We start from the raw sequence: 18,523 nt of genomic DNA, 5'->3' as shown, positions 1-18,523 counted from the left end.
TCGGCCAATACCGATACTTGTGGCAAAAAATAAGTATTTGTAATTTTTTTTTAATGTTTTTTTTAATATTTTTTTAACTGTTTTTTTTATTTTTTTTTATTTTTTTTAATGAAACTACTGTATATTTGTACTTTACTTACTTAAAAAAAGGAAACATCAAGAAATATGTTTATGGTATCACTGATCCCTCTCCCAGTATCGTCTGGCGGCCTGCAGAGGGATACTATTTTCTCAACCAGAGCTTTCAACCAATGCAATGGAACCATTCTGGTGGCCTGCAGCGGGATACTATTCTCTCAACCAGAGCTTTCAACCAATGCAATGGAACCATTTTGATTGACAGTCGATTCGGCCAATTACGCCACACCGCTAGCACCCACCTCCTGCTGTTCTTACCACCAATCGGCAAGCGTTTATTCATTTTCTACTTCGGGGCATGCCGCCATTGATCTGCTTGCGAGAATGCGAGTCAAACTCAGAACCACAACAAGCTAATACGTTAGCTGCCCGGCAGTGCCCGCCGACCAGCGCGCTCCACAGGATGGCCAAACGAGACGCAATGATTTTACTGCAACAAATGTTATAATAAAACAAAGCCTTTCTATACATTTGTCTGGTTGAAAACTTTATTAACAGATTGCAGAATGGGTAGTTGGGTACGGAATGGAACCGAGCTATGAACGGCTTGCTTGCCATCTTCGGGTAAATACTATGATGATGTAATTGAACGTGTAACTAACTATATAACGTTAATGCCACAAAACGAATGTTTGTGTCATTTTAACAGCAGATACTTTCTTAAATGCCACCTCCCGACACAGCGGTGTTGATGGGGAGCTCTGATGGGTTCGCTTGGTTGTGTTATTAGCATTGAACAGCTAACCGAAAGCTAGCGTTAACTAATGTTAAAGGTTTAGCCATAACGTTACGTTGGCTAAAGTTGGGGCTATTCATAATCCAGCAATAATGGCTGCAGACCTGCAAGCAAAGTACAGCAAGTTGGCAAAGGAGTATTCCAACGTAAATCACATTTTCACCAGTTAGTCTTCTGCCTCCCGGCTATGAACGGACTCTGAGTAATGCCTTGCTGCTATGGGTAATAATAATATGCTGATGTTATTGTCCGTGTAACACTAACTATATAACGTTAATGCCACAAAACGAATGCCTTGTTAATCATAAATAGTAACTTTGATGCAGTAGCTTGTGTGTGTGTGTGGGGGACGGCGGGGGTTGTGCAGGTAGGTCGCGAGTGAATTATTTTTTTTTTGCCTTTTGACGCTACACAAATTGATGATTATTTATCGGCGACTGCTATCGGCACATTTGAGCTTATCGGCCGATAGGCCGATAGCAGTCAACAAGGCACTTATCGGCCGATACCGATACCCGACCAATATATCGGTGCACCCCTACTTCATACATGGGGTTGAATGTAAGTGCTGGTGTTACTTCATACATGGGGTTGAATGTAAGTGCTGGTGTTACTTCATACATGGAGTTGAATGTAAGTGCAGGTGTTACTTCATACATGGAGTTGAATCAAATGGACGGAACAACATGTTTCATTTAAATCCCTTTCCTTGGTGTATGGAGGGCCATACTGCAGTTTTCACAATTACTATTCCTACATTATCAAGACTGTGCACCACCCAGTGCACCACCCTGTGCACCACCCTGTGCACCACCCAGTGCACCACCCAGTGCACCACCCAGTGCACCACCCAGTGTAAACAAACGACTTTTGCAATTATGAGAGCAGGGCTCACATTCTGTATTGTTCTGTGGAACTGGAGAAGCCTGTATGTATGAACTGTGTGTATATATAGTAGGGCTGTGTATTGGGCAGGAATCTGGCGATATGATACACATATTGTGATACTATATAAACACAAGGTGTTCTACTGTTCTTGTTTTAATTAAAACAGAGATTAAATTAAAGACACATTAATATACATTTCTTTAAATAAAGTTAACAAACAGTAAATGTATCTATGGTGTGGCTGGTTTAAGGAAATCAGGCAGAGACTCTGCCCGTGTCTCGGTCAAAGAGGTCTAGAAATGCTACTTGTTGTGGCCTGTAGCTCAGTCCATTGTTACAGTATGTCCATCTGCTATTAATTGTACTGTATAGTATGCATGATCTTTCATTAAAGGCCTGGAAAAGGTACAGTGGGAAAAAAAATCCTGGTACTGGACATTACGTATCAATATAATGTGGACTCAATTATCATGATACACACCTCTACCTCATAGTAGATTATTATGTGTTTTTTCTCTTTTCTTCCTATGCTGAACGTGTTATTTCATGACAAATGATGAGAAGCACATCTCTGGTCTGCATGAGATTTAAGAGGAATTTACATTTCTGAACATGGGAGAAATAAAATGTTACAGATTTGGTGATGAAATAAATCAATCCTTGACCATTACTCGACTAATAGTTTCCTGAGCTGAGGACGGCAGTAGTACGTAGACCTAGGGGTGGACGGTATGGTCTAAAATGTATATCACGGTATAATTTGAAGCATAGACGGTAACGGTATATATCACGGTATCAGTGTTTCTGTTAGAATAATTTTTTTTGCCTGATAGGCAGGCTATATAAAGAATGACATCCTCAAGGCATGTAGATTTATAATATTTTAACTTAAAACTAGGCTACTTTTGCGTATAAAGTCATTATATTCCAAATAAAATAAGTCCCGAGTCGAGACTCCTGCTCCCATTGCAAACAGCGGGGCTGGATTTTGCTAGAAGCATATGTAGCTGCAGAGCGAATTGAATTGAATAAGAATTGAGACAAAGGTGCCACTCATCCTCAGCTTTAAGAATTGACAATTGTGTCAACAAATTGACACATGTGTCAACAAATTGACACATGTGTCAACAAATTGACACACAAAATGCTTAGAGACGGCGCAAGGGTGGGGGGGCGCTGTTTGACGGGCCTGTGACCAGACCTGAAAGAGCCACTGGCTCTGCGGCTCTGCAGCTGCATGCTATTCGCAAATCCACTGCTGCACGCCTTCCTCCCGGCTCCCGCTGCTGCCGTCGTTATCATAACACTACACACATATCTAATGTTTACAGCAAACTGTAGTTGATCACCAGGTATGTTTTATTAACGTAGAATAATTCATATAAGAAAAACGATAGGGAAATATCTTACCTTTCTCCACTGGTTAAAAATGCCAGGAACTGAAATTGAAACTTGCTGTGCGCCGCGGTGATATGTGTTTATTATGAAATGACAATTGCGTGTTGACACGCCCACTGCGCGAAGCCTCCTAAATAACTTTTTCCAGTTTGCACATATCTATTATCTATGACTAATTCTATCTATTTTTAGGGGCAAATGCGATTGAAATAGTCGCGCTGTGGTTACATGACGTCATTGCTATTTTAGAGCTGCTCTACCGGTTAAACGGTATAGTCAAAATCCATACCGTAGAGCAAATTAATACCGTTTATACCGTATACCGTTTATACCGTCCACCCCTACGTAGACCTACTGCAGATACAGACAGCTTGTATGACTGAAGACAAAACATAAATACGCTTCTGGAGCACTAAATAGTCAAGACAAACTGGGGAAAAAACTTCACCAATTCCAGATCTTTCAAATAGGAAATGCGTACAATATCCTAGATAAGAGATTAAAACTATTGTGGAAATCCAGTTAAAACGCCACTTTTTCAAAGTTAAATAAATGCATGATGTCAATGAGTAATTGTGTTCAAATAATCGTGATCTCAATGACCAAAATAATCCTGATTATTATTTTCGCCATAATCAAGCATCCCTACAATACCCTCTTCCTCCTTCATTTATTCTACAATGATTGACAGCTGATAATGTCTCCTGCGTCTAGTCACCGCCTCGTGGCCCTGGGGGAGGGGCACCCATGGCAAACTATGGATAACGCGTCGTGTGGTGACATCATGAGGAAGTCAAATGTCAAACGGATATCGCTCGATTCCTGAATTTGTTTGCCTTGATGTACCGTGTCGGTCAGATACCGATTTACCGCAACCCCATCAATCATAACATCTGTACCCAGATACAAATATAGACCCACAGTGCCGTCCCCTGCGCTCCGTCACTCCATTCATTCATAGTCTGTCTCGTTCTCTCACACAGAGTCCTAAGTGTCAACACTGGGTGTTAGCGTTCGGTGCCATCTTGTCCTGCGCCTGGAGACCCGACACCCTGAGCTTTCTATACATGGCCTTTTACAGTCTGTGTGTGTACACACACATGGGTGTGTGCTTGCTGCATGAAAGTGAATGACTTGCGTGTCAGTGCGACACTGCGGCTGTGTCATGTGTGTGACGGAGAGTGAGAGAACGAATATTACAGTGAGAAATATGTGCGAGAATGTGTTTGTGTCCATGACCCTTACCCTACAAAACCAGTTTAAGATCTAGCAGTGACCCAAGACCCCTCTCTTTCACCCAGGGGAGGAAATTAGGCCACTTTACTCGCCAATTGCGAGTATTTTTTACGTTTGGCGAGTAATTCATGAAGAGCACTCGCCAGTCTGGCGAGTACTAGTAATTACAAAACAAAACAAAAAAAATCATTCTGCAATCTGCTGATTCGCTCACTGACACAAACCGAACTCTGACTCCCCCCTTGATTCCTCCCATTTGCGCCACATAATAATCAGACCATAACCAATGAACATCATCGTTGTACAGATGCGCTCTAAGCTCCTCCAATGAACACTCGTTTTCTAGAAGATGCCGCCCATCTAGGGGAAGTGGACAGACCACTGCGCGCAGACCTACAAACTCCTGACACCGGCAGCCGGCTTGACAACGTAGACAAACTTACAAAAACACATGAGTGGATGAAAATAATTGCATGTAGAGTCGTCGCTTTCGGATATCGGTGCGACAGCACGCGACGCGTCTCCTTCGAGTCGGATGAGAATGACAAGTCAACCAGCATTAGCCGGCTAGCTACCTAGCATGTAACAAGCTACCATAACGCGCATTCAACATAGTGGACGACTATACTGAGCGGCTTTGCTTAAATGCAGCCGAGTGACATTTTATTATTACCGGGTTTCCCAGCATATCACCACTCGCCCATATGCCCTTCACAACGGTGATGTTGTCATATTTGGCATTCAGAACACACCTGCTGAACCCCTAGCGTTGTCGATTCGGTTCCAATGTATTGTCATCTTACAGCACAAGTACAGTACAACCAGAATACATTTGGCATACAACCAGAGTGCAAATGTAACAAGTCAAGTTCAAGTTGTTTTATTTAGCTATTACATTACAGTGAAATGCTTGGTTCTTTCACTGCCCAACCCAGTATTGATTGATTGATTGAAAACTTTATTAACAGATTGCAGAATGGGTACAATACAGTACAGCTCAATACACACAATTGTTAAGGGGATGCAGACCAGAGAAGGACTTTAGTCTTGTTTACATCAGGGTCCCCCATTTCAGTCCTGTTTGCTTAATGCCTTGTCCACTTCCTCCACACTCCAATATGTTATGATGAATTGAAAATGGGGGACCCTGATGTAAACAAGACGAAAGTCTTTCTCTGGTCTGCATCCCCTTAACAATTGTATGTATTGAACTGTACTGTACCCATTCTGCAATCTGTTAATAAACTTTTCAATCAATCAATCCCTTCAACCCTGCTCCTGTCAAACCTGCTCTTTCCATTCCCTCCATCATGTCCCCCCTTTCTGATGAATATTTCCTGCACTTAAGAGTCAGACACACATTCCTAGTAGTTGAGCTGTGATGAATGAAAACTTTATTTAACAGATTGCAGAATGGGTACAGTTAGAGCTGCCGCGATAACCGCATTACCGCGGTATCGCTGTTGCATCACGCTCACCGCAGAGTTAGACTGAATACCGCGTCACCGCTGTTTTTTATCATAATAATAAAGTTGGCTTGCGGCTTGCGGCTCTGCAGATATACCCTACTCGGTTCCAAGCGACCCTATTGGTCCAGCCTGGCTCTGCGGCTCTGCAGATACCCCCTACTCGACGCGTCACACTTTGTAGCCTCTGAACGAAAACAGAACGCCGCGCCGCCATCTTTACTGCCTCGCTAAGGATGCATTTCATTCAGGATTTGTTTGCGACAGAACCAAGTGCAATAAACTAAAAAGAATGGATTCACTGTGTATTCTGCCTTATTTATTGATGAAACAAAACCGACATCAACCCAATTTACCACCGAGCGGAGAGTTTAGTGTCACAACAAGATCGCTGATGTGTTAAGTTTGTTGTTGTTATTACTACAGTCAGCCGATATACACGAGAGAGGTAACGTTAAACCCGGGTTTGCTTGGTAGAATACACAATGAGAGGTAACGTTAGCGTTGGCAGAATAGACGCAACGAGAGTCTGGTTAATGTTATTGATTGATTGATTGAAACTGTGTTAAACTCTGGCTTGCTGCAAGCCCTCGGACATCTATGCCCACGGAGCTTTCAGTGTACACAAGCGAGCGGCGGCGGCCCCGCCTGCATCCCCATTCCCCACACGGAGACAAACGGAGTAGTAGTACCTGGCTGCAGTGGAAAAGGAACAAAGTACCAGGTGCCTAAAGCGGGTCGAGTCGAGTAGGTACTATGCAGTGGAAAAGCGCCATTAGACTAGAGGCAGGCTATAAGAGTAGACTACCAAAAAAAATAAAAATGCATTCAACCTTTTTTTTTTTTTTTTGCGCACTGTGCGGTAATTACCGCGGCGGTAGGAAATATTTCGCAAATTCGTGCGGTAAGGAAAATATCAATACCGCGGAAGCTCTAGGTACAGTACAGTACGGCTCAATACATGCAATTGTTAAGGGGATGCAGACCAGAGAAAGACTTTCGTCTTGTTTACATCAGGGTCCCCCATTTTCAATTCATCATTCAGTATAACCTAGACCAGCCCAACCCAGCATCTTTCACTGCCCAGTTCAGCCCAACCCAGTCCAGAATAGTTCCCTCTTTCATGTTAATATGTGATTTAATGATGTAATATTTTGAAGAGTAGAGACAGTGTGATTAATTTACTATGATTGAAAATCAATTTAGACGAAGACGTACAAAGAAGTAATTATCACAATTAGAGATTTTTTTGTCTGGTAAAAAATCTATTTGGCTGGTAAAAAAAATCAGATACCCGCCAGTTGGCTGGTAAGCCAAAAAGTTAGTTTCCTCCCCTGCTTTCACCCCCAAAACATCACACACCCCCGGTGGGAGTGTGCGTGAGCACGTGTGCAGAGAGAGAGAGATGAAACAAGAAACACAAGTTTGTGTGCGAAAGTTAGTGGCCCTGTGTGTTTGTGTGTGTGCTCTTGCGCAAGTGTGTGATTAGGACAACACACCAAAAAACTGGTAAATATAAGGTGAGATTCTGCATTAAATGCCAAGGACGTCTGTGTCCTAGAAACCTGAAATCCTTAAATAAAACCCCTGACAAATCACATCCGGTAAATATATTTAGCCTACGTCTACGTCAAGCCCATTTAATTAATACAGCACCTTAACACTTTGATTGTCATTCACGTAGATCTAAATCACATTGCATGCATGCACGACAAAGGATAATAGTGATGTACGGATGAAAAAAGAATCCGTTTCTTGCACGTTGACCAGAAGCAGCTCAATGAGAATCGACGGCATTATTAGACCCATAGCTATACTATAAAATATAGGTTTAGCTCTACAAAGTACAACTACGTTTACATGGGGTTAATGGACGGCAAGGCCAGGTCACTTCCCAGAGGGGGCGTGGCACTCAATGTGTTAACACTTTAACTGCCGGAAGACGCTTTTAGGCGTCCTTCCCCGCCATGCTCAAGTTGCCGAAGACGCCGTAACTCGTCTTTGATATCAATATTTCAAAAATCTGTGATCGGAATCATATTTCCTTTCCGGGGCCCTGAGACACAAGTGTGATCTCCTCTAAATCCTCTAGCGGTTCAAGACCGCCATCTGGTGGCCGATCGGCAGATCGAAAAAACAGATGTTACCTTTAACCCGGCAGGACTCACTCCATATGTGGTCCGGGCACTCACTAATGTTAGAGAGACTCAGTCTTCACACAGTGAACATCGATCGCTGCAAATAACTAAAAAAAACAACATGATTTGGACGTATATATTATTATTAGGGGTGGGACGATACATCGATCCAGATCGATATATCGATCTATTATCAATAATCAAATAGGATCGATGCAACGTAAAAAGATCGATTCATATTGCGATACTCTTATTTTGAAAATCCCCTCGTGAGCATATCCGCCCGGCCGGAACAACATTAGCTCAGCGCAGCTCCCTGTGTAGACGTTAGTATTGCTTCAGAGTCCGCCTATTTTGCCCGAAATAAGTGCCTGTTGTTTTTTCCCCACAAGGGGTTAAATGCATCTAACATGCTTTCCATCCTCTCCATTCCTTTATGCCCAATATGTCGCGTTAAATACCGAAATGAACGTTGCGTTAGCGTGAGCTAACTATGCTAAGCACTGCAGCTAATCATGAGAGGAGAGGAGAGAGGAGAGGGGACTTGGGAAAGAGCAAGGGTGGGGGCACTGGGCAGTCTACCTTTCTGTGGGGGACTGGGTTGCGTGAGGGGCATTCTGTGTGTGTGTGTGTGTGTGTGTGTGTGTGTGTGTGTGTGTGTGTGTGTGTGTGTGTTACTGAGGATGGACAGATAATGTTGATATTTAAACATAATATATGTATTCATGATCATCATGCAACATAAAACAATTGTAGGAAGTTTGGGAGAGGAAAGGGTTTTAGCTTGCGTGTTGTGAGTTCCAAAACATTTTACTTAAAGTTTAAAGCTCAATGTATAAAAAGTTAACAGGAGGTCTATTTGTATTAAAAACAATAGATTGTTTTTCATTTAAATGTCTGGAAGAGCTCAAAAATAAAAACATCAATTGATATTTCCGTAGCCTTTTTTTAGTTGATCTAAATGTGACTGATTGTGTTAAATGGGCACATAATATCGCCTCATATCGATCGCAGGCACCTGAATCGAATCGTATCGTATCGTATCGTGGCAGACTTTGTGATATCGGCAAATATCGTATCGTTGTCCAAAGAATCGATATCGTATCGTATCGTGATGAAACTGGTGATTCCCACCCCTAATTATTATACAACCTGGAAATGGACCGGATATTTCTATATCCCATAATAGGAAAATGTCTGTTCCACGCTCATCGCCCAACGGCGCGAGGAAGATACGGTAAGATTCAGCGTTATTTTTCAATGTGTACGATACTAACTGCTATGATGAACATTTGACCCACATTAGATGAATGGTATAACGCTGCCCACGGAATTATAAACGCCCCCTCGGCCATCCGGTCAACATCAGATGAGGTGTAGTAACTTCCAGAAGTCCGTCCAGTTGGATTTTTTTATATCGCGCCGATTGCTATCAAACTGTATTTGATCATCAATATAATGCATTTGGGGCTATAAATCACGTTCTGGAGAAAGCTGCAGAAAGAGATGAAAACATACTTATACTTTAGATCATATTTTAGTATGAATATGTGAATGAAAAAGTTTAACGTTCATACACCCTGAACAATACATATAGGACATTGAATGGACCCTAATAATGGCAATTTAGCAATAGAATTTAAAAAGTTATAGCCCCGCAAAGAAGGGGAACTTCTACATAGACAAATAGAGCTGGCAACCTATGGTATATCATGAATTTAGCCTTAGGCAATCAAAGTGTTAATGTACGGAACCCAAAGTTATTTACAAATGAAAAATAAAACAAACAAACATATCTATCACAGTTAAAGGTTGAGGGGGAAAATATGGATTTTAGTCTCTTAACACTTTGAATGCCCAACCCGAGTTTTCTCGGGTTTACCCCCCGTGGGTTGTATGCCCATAACGAGAATATTCGTTTTTTTCTCGTTTAATTTTTTTTATTAGCGATCTGAATTCATATTTCATCAACCGAGTCTACCGTTGGTAAATCAGCCACCCCAGGCGCTCAGATGTGAAAAAAGCGCCCCCCTATCGTCTCCCAGGTGGTAATTGACCCTTTTGGATTGGACTCAATGAAAATGCATGGGGGGAAAAAAACCCGGACTCCACATTTTACTTCTCACGCATGTAACCGGGGCCGATCAGCTTCATGCTGGACCCTCAGCACAGCGTGTATACGCTGTTTTACAGTATATACGCGTGGGATCAATAAAAGGATCGATTTTTGGAATGGTCGATCAGGAATTGGAATAATCCATTTGGATACCATCTGATCTCAGGTAAGGAATCTATTTTACCAGTCTTAGGATAATCAGACCTGTTTTCACGGAGATATAAGCTTTCCCCCTATATGTGATATGGCTGTTTTGACTGTGCGAGTGATTAGGAAATAAGAGAATCGATTTACAGCTTGCGGCACCAGCGTGCATACGTACACCTATACTATCGATAATCTAGCGTTTATTTGAAAACGATTCATAAATAGGCCGAACAATGACAACGTTCTAGAATATTACAGTACATCAGCGTTTATCAGGGATTTTTTTTTCTTCTTGAAAACGAGGGCTTTTCAAAATGCTATAAAACAGAAATGAACCGATAAAAAAACAATTCGCTTTGACAATATTGACTGGAAATGAGTCATTGATAATGCGACGGGCAGATTAGACACATTTTAAATTTAAAACATAGATTAGGCGATATTAACGTTAACATTGAAGTGGTTGCTGGGCATTCAAGGGGGTAAAAAGGAAAACACGGCCAGCTCTGAAAGTGTTAAAAGGCATTGACTGAATCTGCTTTTATGAGCTTTAGATTATCATTTGGACCGAGGGATGGATGAAATACCTGTGTCAATGAACCTGAGGGACCAAATTAGGGCTGTCTGAATTAATTTCAATCTTAGGTGTAAGGTGCAAAAGATTATTGATAAAAGGTCAACTGAAAACATGCATGACTGGTTCTTGTTGCTTATTTGTGGATTTGGGGAAATGTGCCTTTAATACAAGCCAAAAAATGGGCATTACAAAGCACATCCCAATGCCTAATGATTACCCATGTTGCTAATATTGCTGCTACCTATAATAGCAGATGTGATGTGGTAATAATATGTAAATGTTATTGTTAATGTTTGAATTTCATTCAAATGCGCCTCATTTCAGCCTATTCCATGTTCGAATGGATTTCTTGGGGACGATTGAGGGCTAAACCATGCAAGGCCTTATGAACTAACAGTAGCACAGGGAGTCTGGGGTGATGTGGTCTGGAGTCACATGCTGGGACAGGCTGGCCTAGAAAATAATAAAGTAAAAAAGGTTGCTGGTTCGATCCTCAGCTTCAACAGGAGAGTACTCCAGCTCTGGACCCGAGAGGGGCTGATAGTCCTGCTGAAGTGCCCTTGAGCAAGGCACCACACTCCAGATGCTGTTCCGAGGGCGCTGCATTGCAGGTGACTCTGCGCTCTGATCTCTTGGAGGAAAAGCCTACTTGTATATCCGAGTGTGACACATTCCGACCCATCTCAAAGTCAAACCCTGCCCTCTTTTATCCATTCTCCAATCACAACTGTTGCTTTCCTCGGACAAACTTTTATTTATTTTCATTGGTGAAAAATCTACTTACCTTCCAGTCACAGCAGTATTATTGCACAATGCTGCCCCCCCCCCCCCCCCCCCCCCCCACACATGTAATCACCTTACGCAGAGGATACTTGAACCGTGAACTTATTATCCAGTAACATGAATAAATAATTCACATTTTGCACTTAAAAAGAAATGGACTTAGTTTTGTAAATAATATATTATTCAATTAGTATTCCATGAAATATTAATTCCTTCATTCATTCTGGAAACGATTGTTAGCTGCAACCTTACGTGCACCACACCAGACACTTACATTAACATTGGATTTAGAGTAATCCTAGGCCAACACCTCATTTCAAACAGGGTAATTGGGAATGTATGACACGGCATAAACCGGTACCTCTGAGAAACACATACATACAACTAGGTATATACCTCTAAGTAGGGCTGGGCGATATAACGATAACGATAAATATCGGGATATATTTTAATAATCTATATCGAATATCGGAAAAAAATTAAAATCGAATTTTTTTTTTTTTTTGTGACCTGCAACAGGGCAGTTTTAAAACCAGAGACAGTGGACAGACTTGTCTTTCTTGCCTGCAACTTAAAGTAATGGCTTTGCTTGTCCAAATGACAATACTGACCAAATTGATATTTATTTTTCTCTTGTCCATTTATTTTGTTTGCTTTCTAATTTAAAATACAGTTTGAAACCGTCTGTACACAGTAGGCTATGTGTGCTAGCAGAGCTAGACTCCAGTCACGCGTCACGGTGCACATGTGCGGTGGATTGTCCACCAAAAAAGCGCCAAAAGATCGAAAATAAACTAGCAGAGCCAGAACTGTTCAACTCCCCTGGAGCCACAGCCAGCAGAGAAGCCGGTTTACTTTCGCTTTTAAACCAGCTGCAGCCTGAGAACTGGAGTGTGAGGGGATGTAACACTAAAGATGGCGGCAACGACAAAGAATTGCTGCAAAATAAACATACATCTGTTGTTTATATATATATATATTAGGGCTGTCAGTTTATCGCGTTAATTAGATTAATTAATTACACAGCAAATTATCGCGTTATGAAAATTAACTCAAAATTAATTACAAAAAAAACTTTTTTTTTTTTTTTTTTTTTTATATAATTTTTTTTTTTATCTCATTCATTCCATAAGAACGTAGAATACACATTACAGACTTTTTTTTATATGGTCCATTTGCATGTTCTTGGTATCTGATTCTAGGGACATCTATGGATCTCAGGGAATGTATTCCCAGTGTCAGAAAGACTGTCTGTTACTAGGCTTGAGTAAATTGTAATGAACCAAATGAGAATATCAATAAATTTTTTTTTTTATCTTTGACTGTGAATAACACTATGGTCAAATTGACCAGACCTGAAAAATCTAAGCAAATTAATAGATGGAATATGATTAAACAGAAGGTTTTGTAGATACAGTACTGAATTCTGCCATCCGGACACACGCAATTTGAAATATGATTATAGAATATAGAATATCAGGCATAGAATGGTTATGCGATTAAAATGCGATTAATTAGATTAATTAATTACAAATCCTGTAATTAATTAGATTAATTTTTTTAATCGCCTGACAGCACTAATATATATATATATATATATATATATATAACAATTTCGATAATTATCGATATCGAGAAATATAGGGATGGGTACCTTTCACATTTGAACCGATACCGGTACCTGTGAATCGATACCGGTACCCAACGGTACCTTTTTTCGGTACTTTAGTCTCAAGAAATTTAATTTACCTACCCCAGTCGCGGAAAAAAAATCCAAACTTCAAATAACTACAATTTTGACAGTTTTCGGCTTGCCATTGCTCAGACTGCTTTGTTGTTGAATCAAGTCAAATCCTAGGTAAGCATACATTGTGCGTGTGAACGTTGACATGAAAAGAAAAAAGTTAAAAAAAAAAGTTAAAAAGTAAAAAAAAAAGTTAATAAAAAAAGTTAAAAAAAAATAAGAAAATTTGGTATCTCACTTGATTTGATACTCGGTAGTACCGACGTGTTTGGGTTTGGTACCTCAAAAGTGCCGAATTCGGTACCCATCCCATTGATAACATTATCATATCGTTATCGCGATATGATTTTTTGCCATATCGCCCAGCCCTACCTCTAAGGAACACATACAACATGTAGGTATTTACCTCTAAGGAACACGTACATGTAGGTATATACCTCTTAGGAACACATACATGTAGGTAAGGCTGAGACCACTTATCGATAACTGCGTGATATCGATAAGTGGCGTCACATATTACATATTTGCATATGTAAAGAAATATATATATATACATTTTTTTTATACTTTATACTATACTAAAATACTAGGTCTTGTCGTGTTTAGGTAAAACATCCCTATTTCATGTAAATTCAGTTGAATTGCAACTCTGCACTGTGCATTCAATATGCAGTGAAATCTGTAACACTAAAGATGGCGGCAACAACAAAGAATTGCTGCAAAATAAACATACATTTGTTGTTTAAATTATTAAAAAGTATATTTTTTATACTAATAAAAATATCGATATTTATATCGATAATTTGGTCCCGATTTATCAATTCTTCCAAATGGCATATCGTCTCAGCCTTACATGTAGGTATATACCTCTAAGGAACATGTACATGTAGGTACAGTATATACCTCTGAGGAACACATACATGTAGGTATATATCTCTGAGGCACACGTACATGTAGATATATATCTCTGAGGAACACGTACATGTAGATATATATCTCTGAGGAACACGTACATGTAGGTATCTATCTCTGAGGAACGCGTACATACATGTAGATATATATCTCTGTCTGAGGAACACGTACATGTAGGTATATATCTCTGAGGAACGCGTACATGTAGGTATATATCTCTGAGGAACACATACATGTAGGTATATACAGGGAACAAAATAACTGCACGCCATTCGCCAAATGCGTGTAGATTTACCGTCTGGCGGCTAAAAATAATAGTCTGCCCGCCAGCTGGCGTGTAGCAGGGTTTCCGTTAGAATTTTTTTTTGCAGGTCTGAGTGTCCGGTAGATTTCAATCTACCGGACAAATGGGATAAATTCCGGTCAGAGTTTATTGAGCTTAAAAACAATTGATAGGCCTATATAAAGAATGACATCATCAAGGCATTTATAATATTTTAACTTAAAACTAGGCTACTTTTGCGTATATACAGTCATTAATATATTCCAAATAAAATGAGTCCCTCGAGACTTCGTGCTGCTGCCGACTTGAGGTGTCGGTGGGCAGTCTGCCCGACCTTAATAAACAGCAGTCTGTTATAATCACATTTTTATGAGCTAACGAATTCCGTTATATTGGACATTTGTATTAATTATATCAAGCGAAGAACTGAGAAATTTGGCAGAGAGAGACGGCAACATTATCGTGGGTTTGCGTGATGTATATCTCCACTCCAATTACCGGTAACTACCTGTACCCCTCCCCCCCTCCCCCCCATGCTGCTATGATGCCTGAATTTCCCCAAGGGGATCAATAAAGGAATATCTTATCTTATCTTATCTTATCTTACCTCCCAACGACTTGGTGCTGGTCATAATGTGCTGTGAAAATAATTCCCTCTAAACACAATTTGATTATTTGAATTGTATTAAAATAGGCTAAAATTAAATAGCCTATGCGATGAACGAAACAATCATTTGTTTCATCGTTGCTTCACCAAGCAGCCGGTCTAATAATGACATCCTGTTGTCAGCGCGAGCTGGCTGCTGATATATTTACGTGAAGCATGGAGCAGCAGTGTTTTTAGGTCCGGTCTGGAAACCGCTCGGCAGCGCCCCCACCCAACAGCTGAATTGCCAATGGCTGAATTGGAGTACTGCACCCTGCCGGCCGGCAGATGGATGCTTCTCGCAAATATATCAGCAGCCAGCTCGCGCTGACAACAGGATGTCATTATTAGACCGGCTGCTTGGTGAAGCAACGATGAAACAAATGTAATGATTGTTTGTTTCGTTCATCGCATAGGCTATTTAATTTTAGCCTATTTTAATACAATTCAAATAATCTAATTGTGTTTAGAGGGAATTATTTTCACCGGACATTATGACCGGAGAGATTAAATATGTCGGACTTCAACAGATTTTGCCGGTCAAATACCGGTAATTACCGGCTAACGGAAACGCTGGCGTGTAGTTCATATCGATACTCTTATTTTGAAAATCCTGTGCGGGTCTCATTGCCGCCCCAAGCGCAGCTCCAGTCATAATATCTGGGCTCCGGCAGCTAGCAACGTTCAGGTTCATGATACTCTTATTTTGAAAAACCCTCTAGCAACTCCGCAAGTCATATGATATCCGCCCACTCCGTGTTTCACTTTCTTGAAAACAAAGCAGCAGCGTCAACACAGCAGCGTTAACACAGTTAACACTGATCGCCGGGGACGAGTTTACACGTCATTCCTAGCCATGCTCATTCTGCCGAAGACGCCGTAACTCGTCTTTGATGTCAATATTTCAAAAATCTGTCATCGAAATCATATTTCCTTTCCGGAGCACTGAGACACACTGCTGATCTCCTCTCAACTCTCTAGCGGTTCAAGAGCGCCATCTGGTGGCCGATCGGCAGATCGCCAACCGGAAATGAACCTTTGAACCGGAAGTGCTCATCCATATGTGGTCCGGGCACTCGCTATAGTTAGAGAGACAGTGAACATCGATCGGTGCAAATAACTCGAAAAAACAACATGATTTGGACGTGTATATACTATTATACAACCTGGAAATGGATCGGGCATTTCTCCATCCCATAATAGAAAAAATTCTGTTCCACGCTCATCTGCCAGCGGCGCGAGGAAGCCACGGTGAGTTTCAACGTTATTTTCTAACGTCTTCTATACTAACTGATCTGATGAACATATGACCCACTCTGGATGAATCATCTAACGCTGCCCACGGAATTATAAACGATCCCCCGCCCATCCGGTCATCATCAGATGATGCGTAGAAACTTCTAGAACCACGTCCAGTTGAAATTTTTTATCTCGCACAGATTCCTACCAAACTGTATTTGATCATCAATATAATGCATTTAGGGCTATAAATCACGTTCTGAAGAAAGCTGCAGAAAACGATAACATATAGGACATTGAAGGGCCATAATAATGGCAATTTAGCAATAGAATTTAAAAAGTTATAGCCCTGCAAAGAAGGGGAACTTCTCCATAGACAAATAGAGCTGGCGAGGGATGGTAAATTATGAATTTAACCCATGGCGATTAAAGTGTTAACAGAGTTGCCTACAGACGCGAAATAAGTCTGATTATTTTTTTCTCACAACGAGTCCAATGCAGCTACATGCTTTGCACCGTCGCCATTCCTTTATGCCCACATCGCCCGAAATGAACGTTTATGTACCAATCACTACAACGTTAACTAGGGATGCCCCGATCGATCGGCCACCGATCGTTATCGGCCGATAATCAGTATAAATATGCGATCGGGGAATTCCGATAATTAGTCATATTCGCCGATCGCGGAAACTGATCAAGTGGATATCTCACTCGCTTGTCTCAGACGCACAGGACCTGCAAACTGCTCCTCCTCCCTAGCCCCGCCCGTACCCGTGTAGAGTTTGTAAACAGAGGAGGCGGACCTCCTCTGCTGAGTCTAGATAGTGCATTCGACCTGAGCTAACGTTAGCTACCTAGCTATCGTTACTGTTTAAACAAAATTACCCAGTCAACTATTCACTTTTAGTAGGCATTGTCTAACGGTATTTAGCCGGCTAGCTACTGATAGCTCCGGATATCAACAAATGCCCCAGGAAGTCTAGTAGCCCATGTTGATATCTCCGTTAGCTTGCGTTAGCTTGCGTTAGCTGACGTTAGTTCACGGTTCAAAACGAAATGTCCGATTGAACTAAATAGTTGTCTTAACGTCATCTAGCCGGCTAGCAGTAGCTACAGATAGCTCCTGATATCAATGTCTTATAACATTGATTGAATGCGTATTCGAGCTGAGGGCTTGCTGAATGTGAAATGACCAAAGCATAACGTTACCAAGGCAATAGGGTCCCGCTGCAGCGCCGGAGAATCCTTTTTGGAGCTAGGGCTACTAGAGTACACACAGACAGTGGAGCTGTTTGCAGATAGCGAGCATTTTGACTTGTTGCGTGGTGGCGATGTCTCGCAGATAATACAAGTACAAGTCTAATTATATAATATATATATTTTATTAAAAAAAAAATGTATATAAAATAATTTTTAATTTCTTTTTAATCAAAAACGATCGGTATCGGATCGGTATCGGCCGATATGGCTCACGACGATCGGTGATCGGTATCGGTGGCAAAAAACGTGATCGGGGCATCCCTAACGTTAACGTAAGCTAACAAGCTAATCCTGATGATCAGACGAGGCAGAGCCACAGTGAACAGCACTGAGGAAAGGGAAATGGGGGGGCACTCTCCCCTTCATTGTGTGTGTGTGCGTGCGTTTGAAAAGACGACGGAGTCACTAGTCAGGACAGGAGTATATTATAGTAAACTGAGGATGGACAGATAATGTTGATATTCAAATATAAAAAAGTTTCGAGAGGAGTGGAAGTTTGAAGACAGACTACAATATGATGCGGTGGTGGTGAGTTGAAACACAGTGTGTGTGTGTGTGTGTTCCGACCCCACTTCTATGTTTCAATAAATTATTTGCATTTAAAACTATTAACGCTGACTCATTCCTTCAGTCCACTCAAAAGTATGCTAATATTCCTTATGTTGTTTATGATATTAATTGAAAATAGCATATGAGAGTATTATATGTAATAATAACACATGGCGATATACTAAAAAGCTATTTATAATTTTTGGCTAGTAAAAAATCTGCCCGGCTGGTACTTTTAAAAATCTACCAGCCAAATGGCTGGTAAGT

At 41.0% G+C, this 18,523-nt stretch overlaps 1 protein-coding gene across 1 annotated transcript in view; it reads right to left on the bottom strand.

Moving 5' to 3' along the window:
* Positions 1 to 18,523, bottom strand: part of mark2b (MAP/microtubule affinity-regulating kinase 2b) — a gene marked incomplete at its 3' end in the record, with an annotated part of 338,660 nt that overhangs the window by 286,633 nt on the left and 33,504 nt on the right.

Source organism: Notolepis coatsorum (assembly GCF_963971535.1).
Source record: "Notolepis coatsorum genome assembly, chromosome: 1".
NCBI lineage: Eukaryota > Metazoa > Chordata > Actinopteri > Aulopiformes > Paralepididae > Notolepis > Notolepis coatsorum.
This window is presented reverse-complemented; position numbering and strand designations above follow the sequence as displayed.